At 40.4% G+C, this 23,724-nt stretch overlaps 1 long non-coding RNA gene across 7 annotated transcripts in view; it reads left to right on the top strand.

Annotated features, from left to right (window-relative positions):
* The window catches only part of LOC110259527 (uncharacterized), a 384,785-nt gene that overhangs the window by 344,772 nt on the left and 16,289 nt on the right, over positions 1-23,724 (top strand). The gene's annotated exons all lie outside the window — the stretch shown is intronic.

Here is a 23,724-nt window from a genome sequence, read left to right as displayed (position 1 = left end):
TACAAGGGACTGAGCCCTGCTCTCACCAGAGAGGTTCAGGGATTATATTAGTGAAGATGCACTAACAGATGAACTTGGAAATTCCGGCAGCTTAACAGAATAGAAATTTATTTCTTGTTCACATGTTGAAGGGTGAGTGTATGTGTGTGTGTGTGTGCATGTGTGTGTATGCACTCCATTCTGGGACCCAGTCCCATGGAGGATCTGCCAACACATAGTTGGCACATCACCTGGTGTCTACACCTGGCCGGGGGACTGAGGAAGGGAAGGCAGATGAAGGTTCATAGGCAAGGCTGCACCTGGTGCACCTCACTTCCGCCCCAGTCCCCTGGTCCAGTTTCAGTAGCAGCGCCCCACTGGGCAATGAAGGCTGGGCAGTGCAGTCTAGTCGTGTGTCCCAGTGGAAAGGAGATGGGTCTGGTGAAGAGGCAATGGGTGAGCTAGCTTACCTCTCCTACCTTCCCGCCCACCCACCATAGACTCAACTTCCTGATTCGTCTCCCCTCCTCAAGTCCCTCGCTTTCAGTTTATCTTCCATGCTGCCACCAAAGTGACTTTTCTAAAATAAATATTTGACTTGTCATTTGCTTTCCTTAATTAGCTCCCTGTCCTCTACTGAATAAAGTTCAAATCTTCCAGTTCATAAACTCAAGTACATGAGTAATAGTTCTGTGATTGGGTTTGATTCCATTGTTGAGCTCCCACCTTTCTGGGTAGTGGAAGTTTAACCTTCATTAAGAGTTTCCTACCCTTTATCCAGGGTGAGGTCTAAGTTCTTGGGATGATCACAATGCCAAAGCCTTGAGTGGGGTTAAGATTCCCAGTGGTCATCTCAAAAAAGTTTTCTGAAAGAAATCAGGAGTATCTCCTGCCCTTAAAATGCTCCAAGAAGTCATCTCGAGAATCTCACTTAAATAGTTAGTGAAATGAAACAAACCAAGCCTATCAGTTCAAACAAGCAAACAAATAAAATAATAAAATGAGATGTCCTTGTGGGGATAGAGGTGGGGGAACCCTTAAAAAAATTTGTGGAAAACGAATGTATACACATCTATGACTGGGTCACTACGTACAGCAGAAATTGACACAGCATTGTAAATCAACTATCCTGTAATAAAAAATAAAAAAATAAATTGCAGGAGTTCTCATTGCATCTAAGTGGATTATGAACCCAAGATAGGGAATCCCTGTCATGGCTCAGCAGTAACAAACCCAACTAGTATCCATGAGGATGCAGATTCGATCCCTGTCCTTGCTCAATGGGTTAAGGATCTGGCATTGCCAGTGAGCTGAGGTGTGTGTCACAGACTCAGCTCAGATCTGGCACTGCCGTGGCTGTGACATAGGCTGGCAGCTGTAGCTCAAATTTGGGAATTTCCATATGCCACAGGTGTGACCCTAAAAAAAATTCATGGCAAGAGAAATCTTTTTTTTTTTTTCTTTTTAGGGCCGCACCTGGAGGCTCTTTTTAGGGCCACACCTGGAGGTTCCCAGGCTAGGGGTCAAATTGAGCTAGAGCTGCCAGCCTATGCCACAGCCATAATAACATCAGATCCGAGCTGCCTCTGCAACCTACACAGCAGCTCATGGCAATACCAGACCCTTAACCCACTGAGCGAGGCCAGGGATTGAACCCAGCAACCCCATGGTTCCTGGTTGGAGTCGCACCATTGGGAACTCTACAAAACAGAAAGCTTTTGTATATGTGTCTTAATAAAAGACTAGAAAAGCAACTTGAGATAAGGAATCTAGTAGCTAGGAATCCAGCTAGCTAGTTTATAGTGTAAACGAGTGGCAGCATGTGTTTTAAAGCTCTTTATTTTTTGGAATTTTAATTTATCTCTAAGCAACATATTTATATATTATACAGTTCCATGCAAACCTAAAGTACATCTTTCATTTTAATTTTTACTGGACTGCAAAATAATTTCAACAAACATTTTGGAGATATATCTGCTTTAATGACTTATAGTCAAATATATAAAAGAAAAGAATGTGTCCAGATATAGAAATAACAAAACATTACATCTGGAAGGAATCTTTATCTTATATATGAACAATCTGGACAATCTGGGGTCTGTAGAAGCAATGACTACCTAAGATCATGCAGCTAATAAGTGACAAGCTGGGGTCTGGATCCAGACACCACACCTACTCTCAGCTGGAACAATGTGGATAGCTGAGGAAAGTGGCACTTTTCACTCAGACTTTCAGAAGGTAGAAGCCTTGAGAGCTACTGAGATGAATGTCAAGGCACAAAGCAACAGTCAGTGGCTGAAGGTTTTCTTGTTTTCTGTACACCAGCTTCTTCTAGACAGAATCAGGTCTAACTGCTAGGGTTCTAAGTCCCCCCAAGGCTAATGTTGTGTCTTGCCCACTAGTGCACACCTGGGTCCACCATGCACATGTCCCTCCTTTGGCTACCTCTGGGGAATGACCCCTCTCCAAGTGTGCACAGTCTTTGGGGAGGTCCTTTCCTGTGTCTGAATTTCTTTCATCGAGCCATAGGCCAATAAGAATCCCTCTCTTGGAGATTCTGATCTTGATCAGAATGACACATAGTTGCAAAAACTGCTGGATCCAGTTCATCCAGTGATACACCCTGAAGAGATCATCGATCGTGCCTGCTCCCAAGATGTCCATTGCTCCCCTAGATCCCAATTTCTGAGAATTGGTTACTTAGTTTTTCCTTTTACATAGTGAGTCATCTCAGAGCCTTCTGATAAACTCCTTCCTTTGCCTAAATTTGTTAGAATTGGCCTTGGTTACTTGCCAATGACCTGAACTGATGAGACATACAGTGGACAGTCCTATTTTACTAACCAGGTGGATTAACTACTGTCTCGGCGTGTTAATCACTGATATGTCCACACACTCCATGAGCTCCTACCTCCATGAGCTTGAGTTCTCTCCTTACCAGGCATCATCCTATTTGTTCCCAAATATGCTAATGCCATTTATACATATTGTTGCAATTTGGTTACATAATTGTCTTAATTAACTAATGAAATGAGATGACAAGAACTGTTTATTCTTGTGAAAAGTGAGTTCAGTTCTTTGGAATCTTCATAAAGGTAAACAGCTTTATGATGCTGTCATAAATTAGCATCTTATGTATGTGAAAGAATGATCAAAAAATTGTGCAAAATTATACAACTTTAGAAGGATATTTTAAATTGCGTTGCTTCTCCAAGGGTTAAGTTCTTGTTCCCCTTTAAGCAAATCAAAATCGGAAATCACAGAGAGTTCCCTGATTGTTGACGACAATCAGCAGACACAAAATCAAAGAAAAGAATCTGGGCCCTATGAAAAACTGGGAAAACAATGAACATTTATATGTGCTAAGTCAAAATACTTAAGAGATACAGTCCTCCCTTGGTATCTGCAGGGGATTGGTTCCAGAAGCCCTCACAAACATCTGCGTATGCTCAAGTCCCTTCCATGAAATGACCTAGCACTTTTGGCCCTCAGCATCCATGGGTTCTGCATCTTTATCTGTACCCACAGATACAGAGAGAAGGCCTACTGTATATCATTAATTATGGGGTTTTTTTGGTATAAATATATTTTTCAATTTAATTAAGTGCTCAAATTGAATAGGAGGTCCTTGTATATAGAAATCCAGAGGGAAACTCATACTGTACTTCTATCTCCTTACGTGTTAGTACTTGGTGGTACTAGCTTGTCTTGAATTTAGGGACCTTTCCCACAATTCTTTGCCTCTCAAAGATAAGAATAGCAAAATATCTGAGGGATCATCTAGTTCACATCTTCTCTTCCCTGCTGTGAAAACCGAGGCCTAGAGAAGAGGAGTGACCGTGCTGAGTCATCCACTGGTTGGTGGCCAGGCTGAGACTACGACCCAGGTCTGTCTCCCTAATGTATGAGCTCATCCTGCAACACAGGAGTTTGGTGCAAAGGATTTTATCCATTTACTTATTCCTTTGCAGACACAGCCTTAATACAAAAAGAAACTATCAGAAGAAGACAATGTGAAATGAATTATCAGGTCGTTTTAGAAATAGTATCCACTCCAAAAGATATGAAGCTCATTATTCACAAGGGAAGGCAATTGGAATGAATTACTCTGGGAACCCTGAATAAATCACAGTTAACTTATTTGCAGGCATGTTAGCTATCTGAATACTAACGATGCGCCATGCAATCCCTGGTGTGCTTTCTTCCGTGTCACAGAGGTTCCCACGTCCCCAACTCACTTACTTGATGCAATTTTGTAGCAAGAAAGCTACATTTTACAGTCATTGACAGACAAGTAAGGTCTTTTCCTAAATTATCCCAGAAATAAAGACGTCCTTTTCACTAATTAAATGTGAGCATGAAGGTTAGTGATGACTTAGGTCAAAAAAGAATTGACTGATCTACCACTGAGATTTTTTTTTCATACAGTTGACTATGTTTGGGGCAGAACTGACTAGATTGAATGATAGTTTGGTGCTGTGTAGTCAAGCATAAAGATGTTTTATTTCGCATCTATCCTAGACTCTAGGTTAGATTCTACTGGAATCAACACTCCTTTCCCATCTCCCCTCCTCCTTCCTGTCCTATGAAGGTGGTTGCCACGTTTCCTTCACTTCTTTCTCAAAGGAGAGGCAGTGCTGCTCAAAACCAAAGACCTGAGGACAGACTGCCAGAGAAGACAGGAGGGACTCTGCCTCTTTGCTGGGTGTGGCTCCTAGGAGTCTGCAGCATTCTAGACCAGGCAGGAGTTACAGAGTCAAATACTGCAGAGCTAGTCAATTAATATATGTGGTTAGGTAGACACACTGGGCTGAGGGACTCTGTATAAAAGGGGAAGTCCATAACTCGTTAGAGGGGCAGCCCTGGCATGGTTCCCAGCCTCCTGGAGAAATGTGAGCCCAATCAGCTAGATCTGCGAACTTTTTAAAAAATTGAAGTATAGTGGGTTTACAGTCTTCTGTTAGGTTCAGGTGTACAGCAAAGTGATTCTTTTTCAGATTCTTTTTCATTAGAGGTTATCACAAAATACTGAATATAGTTGCCTTCACTCTGCAGAAGGTCCTTGTTGTTTACCTATTTTATACATAGTAGCGCATATCCATTAATCCCAAACTCCTAATTTATCCCTCCCCCACCTCCTTCCCCTTTTGGTAACCATATATTTGTCTTCTATGTCTGTGAGTCTGTTTCTGTTTTGTAAAGAAATACATTTCTGTCATAAGTACATTCATGTTATATTTTAGATTCCACATATCAGTGATCTCATATATTTTTCCTTCTCTGTCTGACTTATTTCACTTAGTATGATAATTTCTAGGTCCACTCATGTTGCTGCAAATGGCATTATTTCATTCTTTTTTATGGCTGAGTGGAATTTCATTGTGTATATATGCACCATTATTTCTTTATCCACTTATCTGGGTTTTTTTTACATTTTATTAAAATAGAGTTGATTTACCAGTTGGTGTTAATTTTTGATATACAGCAAAGTGACTCGATTATGTGCACATACACATTATTGTCCATTATGGTTTATCACAGGATGTTGAATCTAGTTCCCTATGCTATGCAGTAGGACCTTGTTTTTATCCATTGTATATATAATAGTTTGCTTCTGCTAATCCCAAAGTCCCAATCCTTCCATCCCCCAACCTCCCTCCCCTTTGACAACCACAAGTCTATTCTTGTCTGTGAGTCTGTTTTTTTTTTTTTTGTAGATGTGCTCATTTGTGTAGTATTTAGATTCCACATATAAATGATATCATATGGTATCTGTCTTTTTCTTTCTGACTTATTTCACTTTGTATGAAAATCTATAGTTGCATCTTGCTGCAAATGACATTATTTTATTCTTTTTATGCCTGAGCAGTATTCCACTGTGTACATGTACCACATCTTCTTTATCCCTTTACCTACTGATGGAAATTTAGATATTCCATGTCTTGGCTATTGTAAATAGTGGTGCTATGAACATTGGGGTGCATGTATACTTTCTTTTTTTTTTTTTTTTTTTTTGTCTTTTTGTTGCCACACCCTTGGCATATGGAGTTTTCCAGGCTAGGGGTTGAATCAGAGCTACAGCTGCTGGGCTACATCACAGCCACAGTGACTCAGGATCCAAGCCGTGTCTGCGACCTACACCACAGCTCATGGGCAATGCCGGATCCTTAACCCACTGAATGAGGCCAGGAATTGAACCCACATTCTCATGGATGGTAGTCAGGTTCATTAGCCACTGAGCCATGATGGGAACTCCTGCTTTTGAATTAGAGTTTTTGTCTTTTTTAGACATATGCCCAGGAGTGGGATTGCTGGATCATATGGTAACTATTTTTAGATTTAAAGGACCCTCCATACTCTTCTCTATAGTGGCTGCACCAATTTATATTCCCACCAAGATTTGGGAGGGTTTCCTTTTCTCCACACCCTCTCCAGCATTTATTACTTGTAGACTTTTTGATGATGGCCATTCTGAACTAGATCTGCCAACTTTTTAAGAGAGCTAGACATCTAATAATATCATGTAAAAATCTCTTTGTTTCAAAGTTAGCTAAAATTTAAATACTGTCAAAGCTCAGTAAAATAGATCTTTGAGTCAGCCCCAGCCCATGGACTACCAATGGGAAAACCCTTGCTTACTTAGGTCTCTCGTACTGGTATGTGTGCTTCAGACCTGCCAATTCCACATGGAAATGGTATTTTGGAGAAAATGGTGAAGCCTCAGCCTGCTTAGTTCTAGACCACTTGACCCAATCTAGGGTCAGGGAAAAGAATCCTTCCTTTGACCCAGTCTAGCTGGGTTGATCAAGTTCAACATTAGGACTTAGTGAAAAAATCTCAGTATGGGAAAAATTGTCAGTTTTCCGGAGTAATTTTCTTGTTCTCTCCTCATGGATTCCCCCTATGGTCCTCTGGTATACTGGTATGGCAAGAACCAGTGGTTCAAGATCCCACGTCCTGGCCATCTTTCTTTCATTTAATTAACTGTGAGTCAGCCTGTTATACACTGCAAACCTCTTGTGTATGTATGTGGATAAGGGGAGTAGGCAGAAGATGAGGCTTGGCATATCCCGATAATATACATGAATCAAATGAACTATGCTCCCATTCCACTGACTCTGTATAGACACATCAAAAATGTTGGGAGACTCCACTATAGCTGTAGTGATCTTATTTAACAAAAGTTATTTATTTTCCCACCTCTAGTATTTGAGGGGTTAAGCATTCCTGTAAATCATTAGAATTCAATAGGACTAATCATTCTTTATAGATAAATCAAAATACTGTACATAACCTTTGGTTCCAAAGACTTCTTCATGTAATTAAAGAATGCTGCATTTGACACTTGGTCTATCTTATCATCTCTGTACTTTGTTAACAAATTTTTAATTGAAAATCATCTCAGTGAGTTAAAGTACATTGTACTAGCTTAACCCACCAAATAATGTGACATTCATCACTACTAGCGTGAGAAGTCATGGGCTTTACTGTTATTTATTGAGCACTTACGTGTAGCTCTGAGTATTAATGGGTGTAAGAGACCAATTGATGATTTCTTTGAAAAGTACTCAACAAACCCACCAACAGGAAAAGTCTTTGGGCAAGATCAGCTACGTTGAAAAAGTAAGTGCAATTATGCATTCTCTGGACCTATGTGCCTTATTGTGGAAACAGGTGGAAAGAAAGGGTTAGGCAAGATTTTCCCTAAAGAACCTGACACTGTGAAGAAGGCTGGGCTCTGGACGTGAGTTGTCTGGCTTTAAGTCCATGCTCTACCATTCACTCACTGAGTGTTCTTGCATAAGCCCTTTGTTAGGCATCAATTTTCTCATCTGTTAAATGGGAATAATACTTGACCATCTCACTGTGAATGTAAGGATTAAGTGGGGTAACACATGTGCTTGGAGCTGTGTTTGTTATGTAGTAAGCATCCCAAAACATTAACTAATAATATTCCAACAGTGAAGTAAATACAAGTCATTACAAGAGTCTGCTGGCCCGCTGAGAAGGAGCCCTGCCTTCTCTGTCAAGCTCCCAGTTAGCTAACTCTGACCCTGAGTAGGTCAGTCTTACCAGGCCCCTGATTCTGCATCCATAAATAATGAAGAGATTGGACTGGTATTGTTGACTCTCAACAAATACTAATTTATAACTTGCCAGAGGTGAGATTTGAGTGCTTCTGGCAATGCTGAAGAGTATATTTCAATGTGGATTAACTAACTACACCCCTATGCTGTGAATGAAAATGAATAGATCTATCACTTTGTATAAGATGGAGAATTTAAAAGTCAAATTGTACATGATGTAATCCTTTTTGTATTTCATAGAGGGAAATTTTTCTAGGCAGGAAATTGTGGGAGAAACACTTAGTCTATTCTCTCTCTCCTCCTGCTTCTTCTCTTCCTCCTCTGCCTTCTCCTCCTCCTCCTCCCTGAGCAGTTGAGTGAGTGTGGGCCTGGGGTTCAGCATTTTCTCTATAGAGAGCCGCCTGGCATCCACACGTGCTGGGGGGCTTGTCCAACAAGAGGCCAACAGCTGTTCCCCTCTGAGGTAGAAGGGTTTCTTTCATTCAGAGAAAAAAGCATTAGTGCTTGCAAATCTATGCTGGGTTCCAGCTCAAATTCATCAGTGAAAGCTGGCATTTTAACCTCAAGCTATCTTATTTCCAATGATATATTTCTCAATGAGGTCTGAACCCAGAGAAGGAAGTGAGGTGTTATTTATGTGCCCCCCACAAAGTCCCAATAAATATCTTGGGATCTATTTGAATTGCTTAGAAGAAAAATGCTGAAGCTCAGTGTGCCTTATTTATACAACGACGCAATTCCCTAGCCAGGCCAGACCACAAGGATCCAAAATTTTCAAGGACCTATAAACAGATTCCCCTGGTTCTGAAGGTGCAAGTCTTCAGACTCCAGCTGCCCAGCCACTGTCTTCTGAGCCAAACCTCCCTGGTTGAGGACTTTTTCCTTGGAATGTGACCACCTCCCCAGTTCCACCCTGCCTCTCAAAGGTTCTCTGTTCCAGCTCTGAAATCCTGAGGAACTATCTGTCTTGTTCTTATTTAAACATTCTAGCCCAGAAATAACTTGCCGAATGAAAGGGGGTCTTATGCCGGCTCTGCTTAGGCAGTTGCCCATGGCTACCAGCATTTTCTCCGCTCTCTTTTCCACATTTGCTCTACAGCACTCATCGGGAAAAAGTTCTCTCCCTCTTGACTTCACATTCTAAAGCCTGTTGGAGCATCCCCAGGTATTCCAGCAGCTAAAGCAATTGCACGCATCCTTGCCAGAGCCATGATATTTTGTATCCTTTCACTCTGCTGTTCCTTGCAAGTGAGCAGCAATAGATTTGAAATATTCATAAGGAATCTATTAAATAGTCCAAATAATAAAAGTAAAAGGTCGGTTTGTTTCCCTGTGAGACAAACAAATGCCCAGACCCCCACTGCATACAATGGCCCTGCCTCATAACCACTGGGATGCATTTAACCTGGCGTGAATGCACTGGACTGTGGCATTAGGTTGCTTCTGACTCAGGTATCTGAGAGTAATGAAGACATATATCTTTGAACTATAGTTGACGGGCTCTGCCAGGCATCCATTGATTCCACAAATGGTTTTTTTCCCAGATTGTAAAAAGACTTGATAAGCCATTTCCTCTAATTACCACAGCTCTTCAGGCAGAGCTGAGATGGCTCCCATATTGATCCACTGCGTTCTCAGCCCCCACTGCAGCCCTAGACAAGGCAGAATTTCCTGTAGAACATTTCAAAATGCTCCGGATAATTCTGGTGAAGTCCAACAAAGTGCAATTTGTTCCCCTGGATTCTGTTTTTCATAACATGTGGTGTCTTGCTTTAGCTAGGCCAAAGGAGGATTGTTAGATAGGGGAAGCCGGATAAGCAAGTGTCTACCTCCCATGTCGTTGAGAATTAAAATCGGGAGATCATAATCCACTTTTTGGAGCATTACATACTCCTGAGAATGCCAGCCAAAAGTGCAGATGAGACCGAGAGGAATAATGTCTGAATACAGAAAAATCTCATTTGAGTTGTTTTATATTTAGAGAGTGTTCTACAATTTATCCTAGAATAGAAAAAATAATAAGTCACGGCAGATGAATTACAGTCTTAAGTAGTTTCTACCACTGAAGTTAGATTGATATTGTCTTTTAAAGTACAGGCCGCTGAGCAGAATGATGCCCAAAAAGCCTTGTCTAGACCACACATGGTCTAACCAAACAGCTTCCAAGGTACGGAGAAGAGAGAGACAACACAATTCATGCTGCCGGTGCTCTGGGACCCAAAGCCCCTCAAGGGATTCAGTGACACAGAGGGTAAAATCCAGGATATTTTTAATGATAAAAACAGCTAACATTTACAGAGGCTGGTTTCGTTTTTGTTTTGTTGTGTGTTGTTTTGTTCTTAGGGCCACACCTACTGCACATGGAAGTTCTCAGGCTAGGGGTGAAATTGGAGCTGCAGCTGCCAACCTTTGTCACAGCCACATCAATGCAGGATCTGAGCCGCATCTGTGACCTACACCACAGCTCACAGCACAGCTCACAGCAACACCAGATCCTTAACCCACTGAGCAAGGCCAGGAATTGAACCTGTGTCTTCATGGATCCTAGTCAGGTTCATTACCATTGAGCCACAATGGGAACTCCAACATTTGCAGAGACTAATACAACAAATACTGATGATGCACCCACCACTCAGAATGAACGTTTTGCCATAGTTATGCCAAGATCTTTTTTTAATTTAAAGAAATGCATGCACATTAGAGAAAGTTGACCCTTCCTCTGTAGGTGTCAAACCTATTTACCTCATTCCAATCTCAGAAGCAGCTCTCATCCTAAGTATAGAGTATGTCTAATCCATGCTTTCAACTTTTACTGTGAGCGTCTGTCTACACATACCCATAAATGCTGTGTAGAATTGCCGTGCACATTTTTAATTTACATGAATGGCATTGAAATGCAATGTGCTTTTTCTCATTCAGCAGTGTTTTGAAGTTGCCCGAGTGGACCTATGAAGACAGGTCATTTCTGTCAGCTGTTCCACCGCATTCCATCTTGATCGATATATCACGATTTATTAGTCCCCATCCTCTAACAGGTGAACAGTTGAGTCATTTCCAGTTTTTTGTTATTAAAACACGGCTGCAGAGAATACTCTCTGGCATTCTCCCTGTTGCACATGTGTAAAAGTTTCGCTAGGATATAAACCCAGAAGTGGAATGGAGGGTAATTGACCATGGGTGTTTTCAACTAGGCTTAATATCACCCAATCACTCTCCAATGTAATTATACCAACTGGCACCCTACCATCAGTGATTACGAGTCCCCTTTCCCCCAGTAACACTTGACATTAGCAAGTTTCTTAAATTCTGCCAATTATGTGATTATGAAATATCATCTGGTTGTTTTAATTCCCTGAATATACGTGCTTCTTGGCTATTTGGATTTTTTCTCCTGTGAAATTTCTGCTTATATGTTCTGCCAGTTATTCTGTATGGTTGTTGGTTTTTATCTAATTCATTTGTAGTACTTTCTTACCTTGGCTGCTTACTAATCCTTTTCTTTTTAGCATATGCTACATCTAGAAGCCTTGACACTTAATTAAGAGTTGGAGATTCATATGCTCAGGCCTTTTTTGGAGCATCAAAGGTTAATCTAAAGAGTTTATGCCATAGTTACAGTAACTTTCTTGGTCTGGTCATGGACTGCTCAGGAGGCTCAATGAATGATGGGACAAATAATAAAATCTAGAGGTTTGGTGGAAAGATTTTGGGAGACAGTTCTGTCCTCATCTCAGAAGAACATAGTTATAATCTAATTAGAAGAGGTTTCTCAGAAAATGATTAGAATTTTAACATTGTCACAACTCTAAGCATTTCAAATTCTGTGAGAACTGCTCAAGCTTTGTAACCAGATACCTGTAGCCTATTTTTCAACAGTTACATTGGTAGCTTTTCCTTAAAAGGGAAGGGAGGTTATCCAGTGACCTGCCACTGTGACCACTAGAAATGCACTTCCACCTGAAATGTGCTTCTACTGAATGATTTCCCTAGCAATGTCATCATTAAAGTTGTTAGACAATATCAAAAGTATCATATTATAAAAGCTGCATTTCTAGGGATTTTCTATGGTCTTTTTTTTTTTTTATCAGGAGGGGAGGTCTTCTTAAAATTGTAGGAAGGCATTTCAACAACCATTAAATTTAACATTTATTAGGTAAATAGGAAGGACCCACCCACAGCCCTAAATAAATGGAGGAAGAGGGTACTAAAGACAAAGGTAGAGGAGAGAAAAATAGAGAACTCACTGTTAGCAGCCACTCCACGTGTGAATGGGAAGTTTTCCAAGCCACTGCTAACAGTGGTGCACATACACAGCGTAATAGCACTCAGCCACAAAAAGAATGGCATAATGCCATTGGCAGCAACATGGATGCAACTAGAGAGTCTCATTCTAAGTGAAGTAAGTCAGAAAGAGAAAGATAAACACCACATATCACTTATATGTGGAATTTAAAATATGGCACAAATGAACCTATCTGTAAAACAGAAACCGACTCACAAGACATGTAGAACAGACTTGTGGTTGCCAAGGGAAAGGGGGTTGGGGGAGGGATGGAGTGGGAGTTTGGGATTAGCAGAGGCATAATATATGGTATTTACCATATATATATATATATATATATATATATGGTAAATAAACAACAAGGTCTACTGTATAGCATGGGGAATTGTATTCAATATCCTTGAATAAACCATAATGGAAAATATCTTAATATGTTGGAATTCCCACTGTGGCTCGGTGGTTAACGAATCCGATTAGGAACCATGAGGTTGCGGGTTCGATCCCTGGCCTTGCTCAGTGGGTTAAGATTCCAGCGTTGCCATTAGCTGTGGTGTAGGTCGCAGATGTTGACTTGGATCCCGCGTTGCTGTGGCTCTGGCAGAGGCCGGAGGCTACAACTCCAATTAGACCCCTAGCCTGAGAACCTCCATGTGCCACAGAAGTGGCCCTAGAAAAAGGCAAAAAGACAAAAAATAAATAAAAATAAAAAAATAAGAGTATTTATATTAAAATAACTGAGTCACTTTGCTGTATCCTGAAACTAACACAACATTGTAAATCAACTATACTTCAATAAGAAATATATAACCAGGAAAATTTAAATCAAAATGCATGCTATCTGGAGTTCCTGCTCTGGCATAGTGGGATTGGAGGTATCTCTGGAGCCCTGGGACACAGGTTCAGTCTCCACACTGGCACAGTGGGTTAAGGATCTGGCATTGCCACAGCTGTGGCATAGCTCGCAACTAAGGCTCAGACCTGGGAACTCCATATCCCACAGGGTGGCAAAAAAAAAAAAAAAGTATGCCATTCAAGTTATTAAAAGGAAAAAATGTTGATACAAGATGCTTCCTGTTCATTCTTAATGTGGGCCAGTCCCAAAGTCTACTGTAACTGAGAGCATTAAGCCACACTGCCTAGTAGTAGTTGTGGTTAACAATGTCTTTATGAGAAGATTTACAACGAATGAATTGCCACGCTAGATAGATGCCATAGGAGGTCACAAGCAAGCTATGGTTTGGATTAAGGAAAACTCTTTGGTCTTGACAAGCAAATACAGTATAAGAAGGAAACTATTCCTAGTGCTCTTTTCTGAATGGTGATAAATTTAAGGCTTACAAACTCCCCTGACTTGTTCTAATATTTCAATGAGTTTGTATTCCTTCTGCAGTTAACCTGTCAAACTCTTGGCTTTGAGTATTATTTATCCAGAATTTCTTTATTACTAAAACTACCCCATCAATGGCATGGGCTTAAATTTCATTTCAGTACTGAGAGTTACAATAATTCCAGAAGGGTTAATAAATGGACACTCCAGTTAAATGAATTTTAGCTTCCTAGATTAATGAAGACTCAACCTCCATACCCTTGGTTCCACATCCATTAATATATATTCAATGTATTTTGCTACTTAAGGATGCTCTGAATGTGCCCTGTTTTATTTTTTTCAATCAGCGAATGAACTTTACACAGTATTGTAAAAAGATATACCTATGGCATAAGAGGAAAGCAATTTCATAAATAGAAAAGAAATAAAACCCAAAGAAATGATTAGATGGAAAATTAACTTTTGTATCACTGCTGAATTTATAACCTATGTTGGCAGTTCCAGGTAAGACACTGCAAAGATGAAATGTAAGGGGTCAAGGCTGAACTAGAGAAATATCTAAACAGTGTATACTTCTTTGTATTGGGGGCGTGATGACTTCATATTCCACCTCCTTACCAGAACCTACATTGTCCAGGCCCAGGACAGCCCCCAGTACAGAGTAGCAATCTACTTTTGCCACATAACAAATATAGAATGCAAAGTATTTTTCTAAATTTAAATAAATAAGAAACTTATAAACTCATGTTTTAAAGTCTACTTTTGATTAATTTGTTCCAAACATAAATAAAAGAAGGCACACATAATAGTGTGGCTGGAAGTTATATTTATTTATAATTATATAGAAGGAATGGAGTTTAATTTTTAAATTAATTTAACTTCTAATGTAATGTCTTTCTATTTCAACAATGACCACGTCTTTGACCTAAGAGCTCATCGATTATAATTATTATTGCCTGCCTAAGTATGCCAGACACTTGTGACCACTACTGTCTTTTTCTTCCTTACAGTTTAAATTTTAGGTAATAGCTACCATCAGGAAACATTTCTTAGGTTAATGACTACTTATAGTTTACATTATAACTATAAATTTGCTAATCATTAATATATTCGTTAATCATTTTTCCATATTATGGACATTAACCCAGTTCGTTAAGGATCTTGGGTGTCAAGTTAGGGCTGTGTTGCTTGTATTCCTTAAGTGATGATGAGTATAAAGATGAGGGAATAATGAGTCGGAGTCAAGTCCAGTTCCTGACACAGAGTAGGAGATAAATCTTAGTTGAATGGCTGGGATTAGTGTTTATCAAGCACCTACAATGTGCCAACAAGGGCAGGTGCTTAACGTCATTGTTGCATTCAATCCCCCCCAGTCTTTGTGTGTGTATTACTATTCCTATCTAATAAGGAAGGAAAGTTTTGGAGAATATAACACACTTGCCTGCATCTTGGATGCAATGCTAAACTTTGAATCCCAATTTGTTCAACTCTAAGGCACAGCTCTTTCCACCACATTCCTCATACCTAAACATATGTATCACTGAAAATTACTCACAAACTATGTGATACACGGGTTTAAAAATTTCTAGCAATAATGCAATGATTTATAGTTCCGTCATTTCTTTAAAATTATGTCTAGTGGAAAAGGGATGCAAGTTTATATTACAGTGGAATTAGCATCCAGTGCGCTTTGAGAAAACCTTTAGCAGAATCATAGAAGCTGAGGGTCTGAAGGCACTTCAACTTGTGTCTAGTCTAATCAGAGTTGGAAATTTATGTCTGTTGCTTTGATTAGGATGTTGAACACTTTTTATACATCAAGTTGTAAATTTTCTAGGACTACTCTTTGCTGAAGGAAGAGAAACCATGGGTAGAATGAATTGCCAGGGGATCAGTAGCAAGTGAGGAAGACAAATTGTGTGAGAAATTGAGAAGTAAATTCAAGTACTTCAATTTCCACCTCCAGACCTGAAGACTAGTAGTAATAACGATTCAGCTGGTGCTAGACTAGATGAATTTTGAGGTCCCTTTAAACCATAAGTTTCTGTGATGACACTAAAGGCCTTTTCAGAATGATGGTGATGATTTTGCTGATGAAAAAAAACCACCACCAACAACATAAAAGCTCAGGGAGCTGAGCGGGTGGGGAAGTGGTATTTAAAGATGCATATTGGTTCTGTGTATTCAGCTGGGAGGGCAGAGACTAGGAAGCACATAGGGTGATATAGATCCAGCTGAATTTGGGTGACCATGATGGGCTGAAGAGTGGCCGCCCAAGTATGTCCATCTCCTAGTCCCAGTATCTGTGGGTGCTACCTCCTATGAAAGAAGAGACTTCGCCTGTCTGAGGAAGTTTAGGCTCCTGAGACAGGGATTTATCCTGGATTAGCCTGGTGGGTCCCATATAAACACCACGTCCTTGTAAGGTGGACACTGGAGGAGTCAGAGGAGACTGAGATTGGGGTGAGGTGATGTGAAGATCGTACAGGAGGGTACAAAGGAAGGAATGTGGGTGACCGCTAGAAGCTGAAAAAGGCAGAGATGTAGATTCTCCTCTTAGAGGCTCCAAAAGGAGCCAGCCCTGAAGACACTTTGTCTGGAGCCCAGAGAAACTGATTTTGAACGTCTAGCCTACAGAGCTGTAAGAGCCCAAACAACCTTGCTTAGGCCACTGAGTTTGTGATACTTTGTTATAGCAGCCGTAAAAACACAATATGGTGACTCACTAGCCAGAACTGAAATCACTGCCTAAGCACTTTTTTCTTCAGTAGAGCACTACAAAGAAAAATGAGTTTAAAAAAACAAATTGTACCATTAGCATGAAACACTGGAATCTGCAGGATTCACGTTATGAATGAACCACAGAAAATCTCTTTGCTCACACTTTTCAGGAACACGGTTGGCTCCAGGCTGTCTATGGCCTGTCTGTCCTCTTGGGTGGGCAGTAGGGCTGGTAAGCCTGACCTGTCCCAGACAGCTAGACTCACATGTTGATTGCCTACTTGGCATCTTCTCTTGGACGTCTTATCATAACCCAGTGTCAACAAGCCAATCAAAGCTCATCATTTTCCTACAGACATATACAGGTCATGTCCTGTGATTATTTCTGATCCTATGGAGTCTGCTTATGAAAGCCATTCCTCTACTCCCTGGTGCTCTTTATCTCCCTTTTGGTTGATAATATACCATCACCCAGACCCCAAATGGTCTGTCACCTGGCAACTCCTTCTGGATTCCTCTCTTATTTACTTAATTAACAAGCAAAGCAGTATCTGTCTCCTACTTTCTATTCCCACTGTTCTATTCCAGTTAAGATCTTGACAACCTCACTGAAAAGATAATGACTTTCTAATGATTTTGGATTTCAGTCTCCAGAACTGGGCTTCATCTTCCCAGATAAATATGCCTGAAGGAGTACTCTTTCTAATCATGTAATGCCACCACTCTCCTTCGTCCACCATTGCAACTAAAAACTCTCCAAGTGCTTCTCCCCTTCCCATGTTTTCCCTCTCTTCTCTTCTTCCTCCGTCCTTACTCTACCTTCTAATCTAGGACACATGCTTCTCTCCAACAAACCCTGTCTCCCCTCCTGTGTGTCCTTACCCTGCATCTGTTCTCTGCCTAGAACATTTTCTGTTCTGGAACCCCATCTCTGCATGCTGAAATATTTCCCATGTAAGGGGAGGTTAGAATGGGTATGGTAAAACATGTCCACAAATTATGTAACAGTTCTTTCTACAAGAGAGGGGGTCTAATTTCCTTCCTCGTGAATGTGGGTTAGACCAAGTGACCTGATTCTAGTGAGTAGATTATGGTGGAAGTGACACTGAATTTTTGTGTGTCATTAAAAAGCATTGTGGCTTCCTTTCCTCCTTCTTCCTCCTCCTCCAACTCTTCCTCCCCCTTCTTCTTCTCCTCATTCTTCTTCCTCTTCTCCTGCCTCTGCTTCTTTTCCTTCTCCTCCTTCTTCTGCTTCTGCTGCTGCTTCTTTCCCTCCTCCTCCCCTCCTCCTCCCCCTCCTCCTCCTTCTCTTCTCTTCTCTTCTCTTCTCTTCTCTTCTCTTCTCTTCTCTTCTCTTCTCTTCTCTCTCTCACTGCTTCCTATGGAGAAAATAACTGCCATGTTGTATGGACACACTGAAAGCAAGGAACTGAGGCTTTCTACACTGTCACTAAGCCATCTTGGTGTTGGACCCACCAGCCCCAGCAGGCCCTTACATGGCTGCAGCCCCAGCTGACATCTTGACTGCAACCTTGTGAAAGACCCTGGGCCAGAAGCGGCCAGCTAAGCCATCCTCAAAGTCCTAACGTACAAAAACTGTGAGATAATAAGTATCTCTTGTTTACAGTCACAACATTTCAGGATAATTTGTTATTCAGCACTAGATAATTGATACACTAGTCAGTCATCCTTTTTAAAAAATTTCAACAGGAATTTCTTGTATGCCTTTAATGTGTTAGATTTGGACCTAGGGACTGGGGATGCAGGGGTGAACTTACGAATGTGGTCTCTGCTCCTGTGCTCATTACAGTCTGTCAGGGTAAACACACTAAATACGTAATTGCCCTAATCATTATCTAATTTCCTTTATGATAAGCTTTATAAGGTAGAAGACACCTGGGCTATGGTAGCATTAACAGATCTAACCTAGCAGAATGGAGAAGACTTCCAAGCACTAAGGAATTAAGAGCCCTCCTTGATAGTCCAGGGCTTTGAAGAGGCCTTTGGGCAGCAGTGGAGTCCAAAGTTGGGAAAGTGGGTTTTAGATCTAACTGTCTTGATTTGAATATAGTCTGTGGTTCTTACCAGTTGCATGACCTCAGACATGTTCTTACCTCTTTGACTCTCAGTGTCCTTATCTGAAAGGAGTCATGATAATAGTACCCCCTCAAAGAGTTTTTAAATGGAATAAATGAGCTAATACATGTGAACTAGATATAACATTGTCTAGCATGTTATATATGCTCAGCGGAAATTAGCTACTGATTTCTATTTTGAGTTTGTCTGTCTAGCCCATTATTATTTTCTAAATCAGTGGAATCAGCCCATAACTCGTAAGTCCTAGCTCTCTCTCTCTATGAAGGAGAATTAGGACACCTGCTTCATTAGCCCTGAGCTGTAAGCAACCACCCTCTCAGAACACAACTTCAAGGTTACACACCAAATCTACACCTGGGATGGAGAGTTTCAGGGTGGTAGAAACAGAAGGGAACCTATGAAGTCCTCAGAGAAGTTCTGGTATCACATAGGATCAGGTACAAACCTATACAAACACTGCAAATTCTTTGCTTCCAGACTTAGACTAACTCGTTCAACCTCTGGTTTTATACAACTTAAACTTGCAATATGGCAGGAGGCTTCCATTAAGAGCCAACTAAAGGCTTTTTACTGTCATCATTGCATCGTCCTCTAAATATCTTTTCTTTTTTTTGTCTTTTGCCTTTTTAGGGTCTTTTTTTGTCTTTTGTCTTTTTATGTCTGTGGCATATGGAGGTTCCCAGGTTAGGGGTCAAATCAGAGCTGTAGCTATTGGCCTACACCACAGCTCGTGGCAACATTGGATCCTTAACCCACTGAGCAAGACCAGGGATCAAACCCGTGTCCTCATGGATGCTAGTCAGGTTCATTAACCACTGAGCCCCAACGGGAACTCCTCCTCTAAATACTTCTAAAAATGCTTGGTTTTGGTCAAATGTAATAGAGCACCTAAGGAAAAGGAACTGGTTGCAAACACTTTGGCCTCTACAGATGAACTAAGATTTCACAAGGATATATAACCAGGCAAGATGAAATTTCGGAAGAGCTTAGAGGTAGAGTATGAGTCAGCCTCACACAAACAACGCGACGGCAAACTGCGTATTTCCTAACACATGACCCAAAAGTGCCTGTAAAATATCCTGAACTGATGGCGCATGTGGCTGAGCCACAAAACTGAAACACACACACAGCCATAGATGACAGTGAAAATACCAGTCGACATGTTGTGTAGATCTGGCGTTTGATTTCAGTTGAGCTTACACATCATTTTCTACGTTCTCAACTCTACTTACTCTACAACTTAGGCAAGTATTTATCAGAGAAGCATTAACTGAAGGAAAACGGAAGTTCAGCAGCTAGCACTCTATGTTGCTAATTTGCTGATTTTTCCCCACTAAGAGTGTTTGCTGGTTTCTCTTCCCATTACCTCCTTTATTGCTGAACAGATTTTGCGTTGAACAATAAATCCTGCCTAGCACATGATCCAAAATAATTGTTCTTGATGGAACAGGGACACACTACTGGTTTTCTGCTCAAAACAACTTCCAGATGAACATGCATGACTTGTACTACCGCAGCATATACAACAGGATTTTCTAGGCATTTTTGGCACCAGAACCAGAGAGAGTTGATGATAATGATACTGAGACTGTTAGAGGCAGCAGAGTGTTAGCTGAAATGAACCACACCACCAGCCTTGGCATGCAACATGAGCATATTTTGTTAGCTCACTCCCTTTAAAGAAAGCTGACATTCACTTTAAGAAATTAAAGATTTCCTTTGATCAGCCCTATGCGTGCAAGGTGGAAATAAAGGTTATCAATTAAAGGATCTAGCTTGCTGTGATCATTCTGCGTAGCTTTATGTACATGGTACACTCAAAGAAGCAGTGAGCGTAATTCCAAAATTATGGGTATGTCTCAATAAATCCCTGTAAAGTGTACAGACAGTGTCTGGGGACGTATAAGAATTTACATAAGCCAATCTTTAACCCCCATTTCCTGAGCTAATTGCATCATTTAGTGTGGATTTTTAAGATGCATGGTCATGGGGAAAGTTGATGGTCTATTAAAAAGTACACTGCATTCAAGCAAGGTGCTGCTTTGCTTCTCTGATTCACAATATTTGTTGTCATTAAGACTCTCCCCCTGCCCCAATAGTAGAGATTCTAGTTCATTTAAATAAGAATGAAGGATTTATGGTAAAGACACAGGGTTGATGTGAAACTCAGCTCAAGATGCAGCCATTTCATGAAAGAACTGGAACTGGGAAGCTGGGCAGCATTCTCTTTCCGATCTCACAGGTGGTGGTGCCTTCTAAGAGCATCAGCTGAACCCAACATGCCGTTTTTCAAACACTGAGTAGAATCGGCTTCATTGTGCTCCATGTGTACACCAGCCCCAGCCCCAGCCCACCAATGCCTTCTCCTCAGAGTCGAACATCAGCCACCTGGGGTCTCTCCTCCCAGCTCAGAAAGGATAGAGAGGTTCTTCCTCCTCAGAGTTCTGAATTTCAGCTCCAGGACCCTCCTTCAAGCTTCCACAGTGTAGCAATTCCAGCCTCTTCCTCTTGTTCCTCCAGCCTGAAGGGTTTTAGCTGCTTCCTGCAGTTACAACCTTCAAATTTTCCTTTTTTAATCCTTTTGGTTCCAGAATTGACAACCTCATATCAAATGAACAATTCTTTATATTAAGTTATTTTCATTCAAGTAACTAGTAGGTTTTCTTTCTCCTTATTGGACCCTGGTGGATACAGGTGGTTGTTATTGAGCTATGTGATGTCTGCAGTTGGCTTTCCAATTTCCCATTAGACAGATGCACTTTGGTAAATCACAAGTATTACACCAATATAATATGAGCCCTTGACCATTAGTGACAAATACCTACACACTAAGCAGCATGGTAAGAGTTTGCTTTCGTTCTCTCATTTCGTTTTCACAGTAATCCTATGAGACATAGGGTGGAATTATCCTGGTTTTATAGAGAAAATCAGTGAGTTCAGGGAAATTTTATCATCTGTGCACGGAAGAAGGCTACCAAGTGACAGAACCCAAGATGCAAATCTGGCTCTTCATTTTACTTCTTTTGGTCAACCATCACAGCATTTAAAGCATGGTGTCATGAAGAGCAAGCAAGCAAGGGGTCAAATCAGAGCTGTAGCTGCCAGCCTACACCACAGCTCACAGCAACACAGGATCCTTAACCCACTGAGGGAATGCAGGTGTTGAACCTGCATGCTCATGGGTAGTAGTCAGATTCACTTCCACTGAGCCATGACAGGAACTCCAGCTATTCATTTTTATGGCACTTCCCCTGTGACTGTATTTACTTTTTATTTTATTTTGTTATGAAATTTTTGAAGTACAGTTGACTTACAAAGTTGTGTTAGTTTCTGGTGTACATCAAAGTAAATCAGTTACACCTATACATGGGTCCATTCCTTTTCAGATTCTTTTCCCATATAGGTTATTACACAGTATTGAGTAGATTACCCTGTGCTATACAGTAGGTCTTTGTTAACTATTTTAGATATACTAGTGTGTATTTAGCTTTATGTCTACTATAGCCACTGTTATAGAAGATATGCAATAAATGTTTGTTGAGTTGAAGTTTAAAACTTGAAGAAACTGATTCGGATGATTTGAAAAGACAGGAAAACTCATGAAGAGAAGCTAAGTCCTAGAGTTATTTGGGGCAACCAAGCAAAATGGCTTTCACAGCAGATGTAGGACTTGGCATCTAAACAGGATGATTGTGTGCCCAGGAAAGGAGAATTCAGTGCAAGATATTTTCTATGCAAAATCCAAGTAAGTGCTCAGAAACTGGTGTCACCCCAAGAAGCATAAACCTAAATTCAGAGAGAGAAGTCATTCCTCTGTGGCCATAAAACTACAAATGATCTCTGGTTTGAACTAAAAACCACAGTATTTAATTGCTATAAAATTGGTATTTAACTGGTATTAAATTGAGGACATGTAACTTGCCTAATTCAAATGTAATTTTTGTCCTAAGATGTCCTCATGCTTTAAAACAGTTGGTCTGCTTTTACATGGCCATACGGGAACCCCAGTGGCTCTGTCTTTAGAGGGAAATAAACCCTAATTTCTGGAAAGTAATAGCAGACAGTTATCCCAACTGTAGCAACATTGTCAGAAACCCTTCTAATTAGGAAGTATCCAGAGACTTCCCCCAGTTATGATGCAGTATTTCCTCTTGAGAAAAATATAACAATCTTCCTATAATTTGGGCATCTTTACTTTTAACACACTAGTGTGTTGACCTGGTGATCAGAAATTCAAAGTGTCAAATTCAAAACAGCCAAATGGCCTCTAGAATCAATTAATTAGTCCCAGCTTTTGGTGAAAATGCCCCATAATTTCAGGTGCACTGAAATGCTTGTTATTGACAAACAGAAAAAGAATTCGTTCAGAAAATATGAGAGCCTTCCATATTGAAGCACTTGTGAAATTATTTTGCCTTTCCTAATGTACCCATTTGTTTGTTATTAACAAATGCTCAGGCTCTCAGCTGCTCACATATTTTTTACAGCTGTTCCCTAAGAGACCTTGAGAATATTTCAAGGTTCAACTTGGTGTCAAGCTGCTGGAAATTTCCAAATCCAATTTCTAGGCATGAAAGGTCACAGTCTCTCAAGCCTCATGTTGTGGGATTTTGGTGATGTTTCAGTACAAGAAATTCACTTTTTGTTTTGTTTTGCACTACAAGAAGATTATATTTTATTATCCATTAAACCGTGAGTCTATAAGAAGGATTGAATGACCGTGAACTTGTGAATGTTTCAGTTTGCATTACAATGAAAATTTCCTTCTCTGGAAATATGATTCAATAAACTTATTATAATTTAGTCTGCAATAAAATACCCAAAATTTGTTCCAAATCCAAGTAAACTAAAAACTTAACTAATCCTTCTCAGCAATCTGGGCCTTAGTTTACCCATGGACATAGAACAGGAAACATAAAATAATAAAACAGATTACTCTTTCAAAGTCTGTCTCTCCAAATGCCAAGTGGTAAAATAATGGTCTTCTCAAAAAATCTGCACATGAGAATATATAAACATCTGAGATCCCACCAGCTGGCAAAATTGACTTGAGATGACATGGCCCTTTTTTTTCCTTGATAATTTAAGAATCGAGTTAAATATTGTGATATTATGATGGGAAATCTCAAGTGCTTTATCTGCTCTTTAGAGCCTATTAGCTATTAAAGAACCCCCAATTTGAGTTTCAGTTGGTCCCAAACAGCATCTGTGATCCATATTCTAAAGTACAC

Source organism: Sus scrofa, chromosome 2, assembly GCF_054392235.1.
Source record: "Sus scrofa isolate SSC_HxYL_T2T_F1_AM1 chromosome 2, Sscrofa_HxYL_maternal_Yorkshire_Landrace_v2.0, whole genome shotgun sequence".
Taxonomy (NCBI): Eukaryota; Metazoa; Chordata; class Mammalia; order Artiodactyla; family Suidae; genus Sus; species Sus scrofa.
This window is presented reverse-complemented; position numbering and strand designations above follow the sequence as displayed.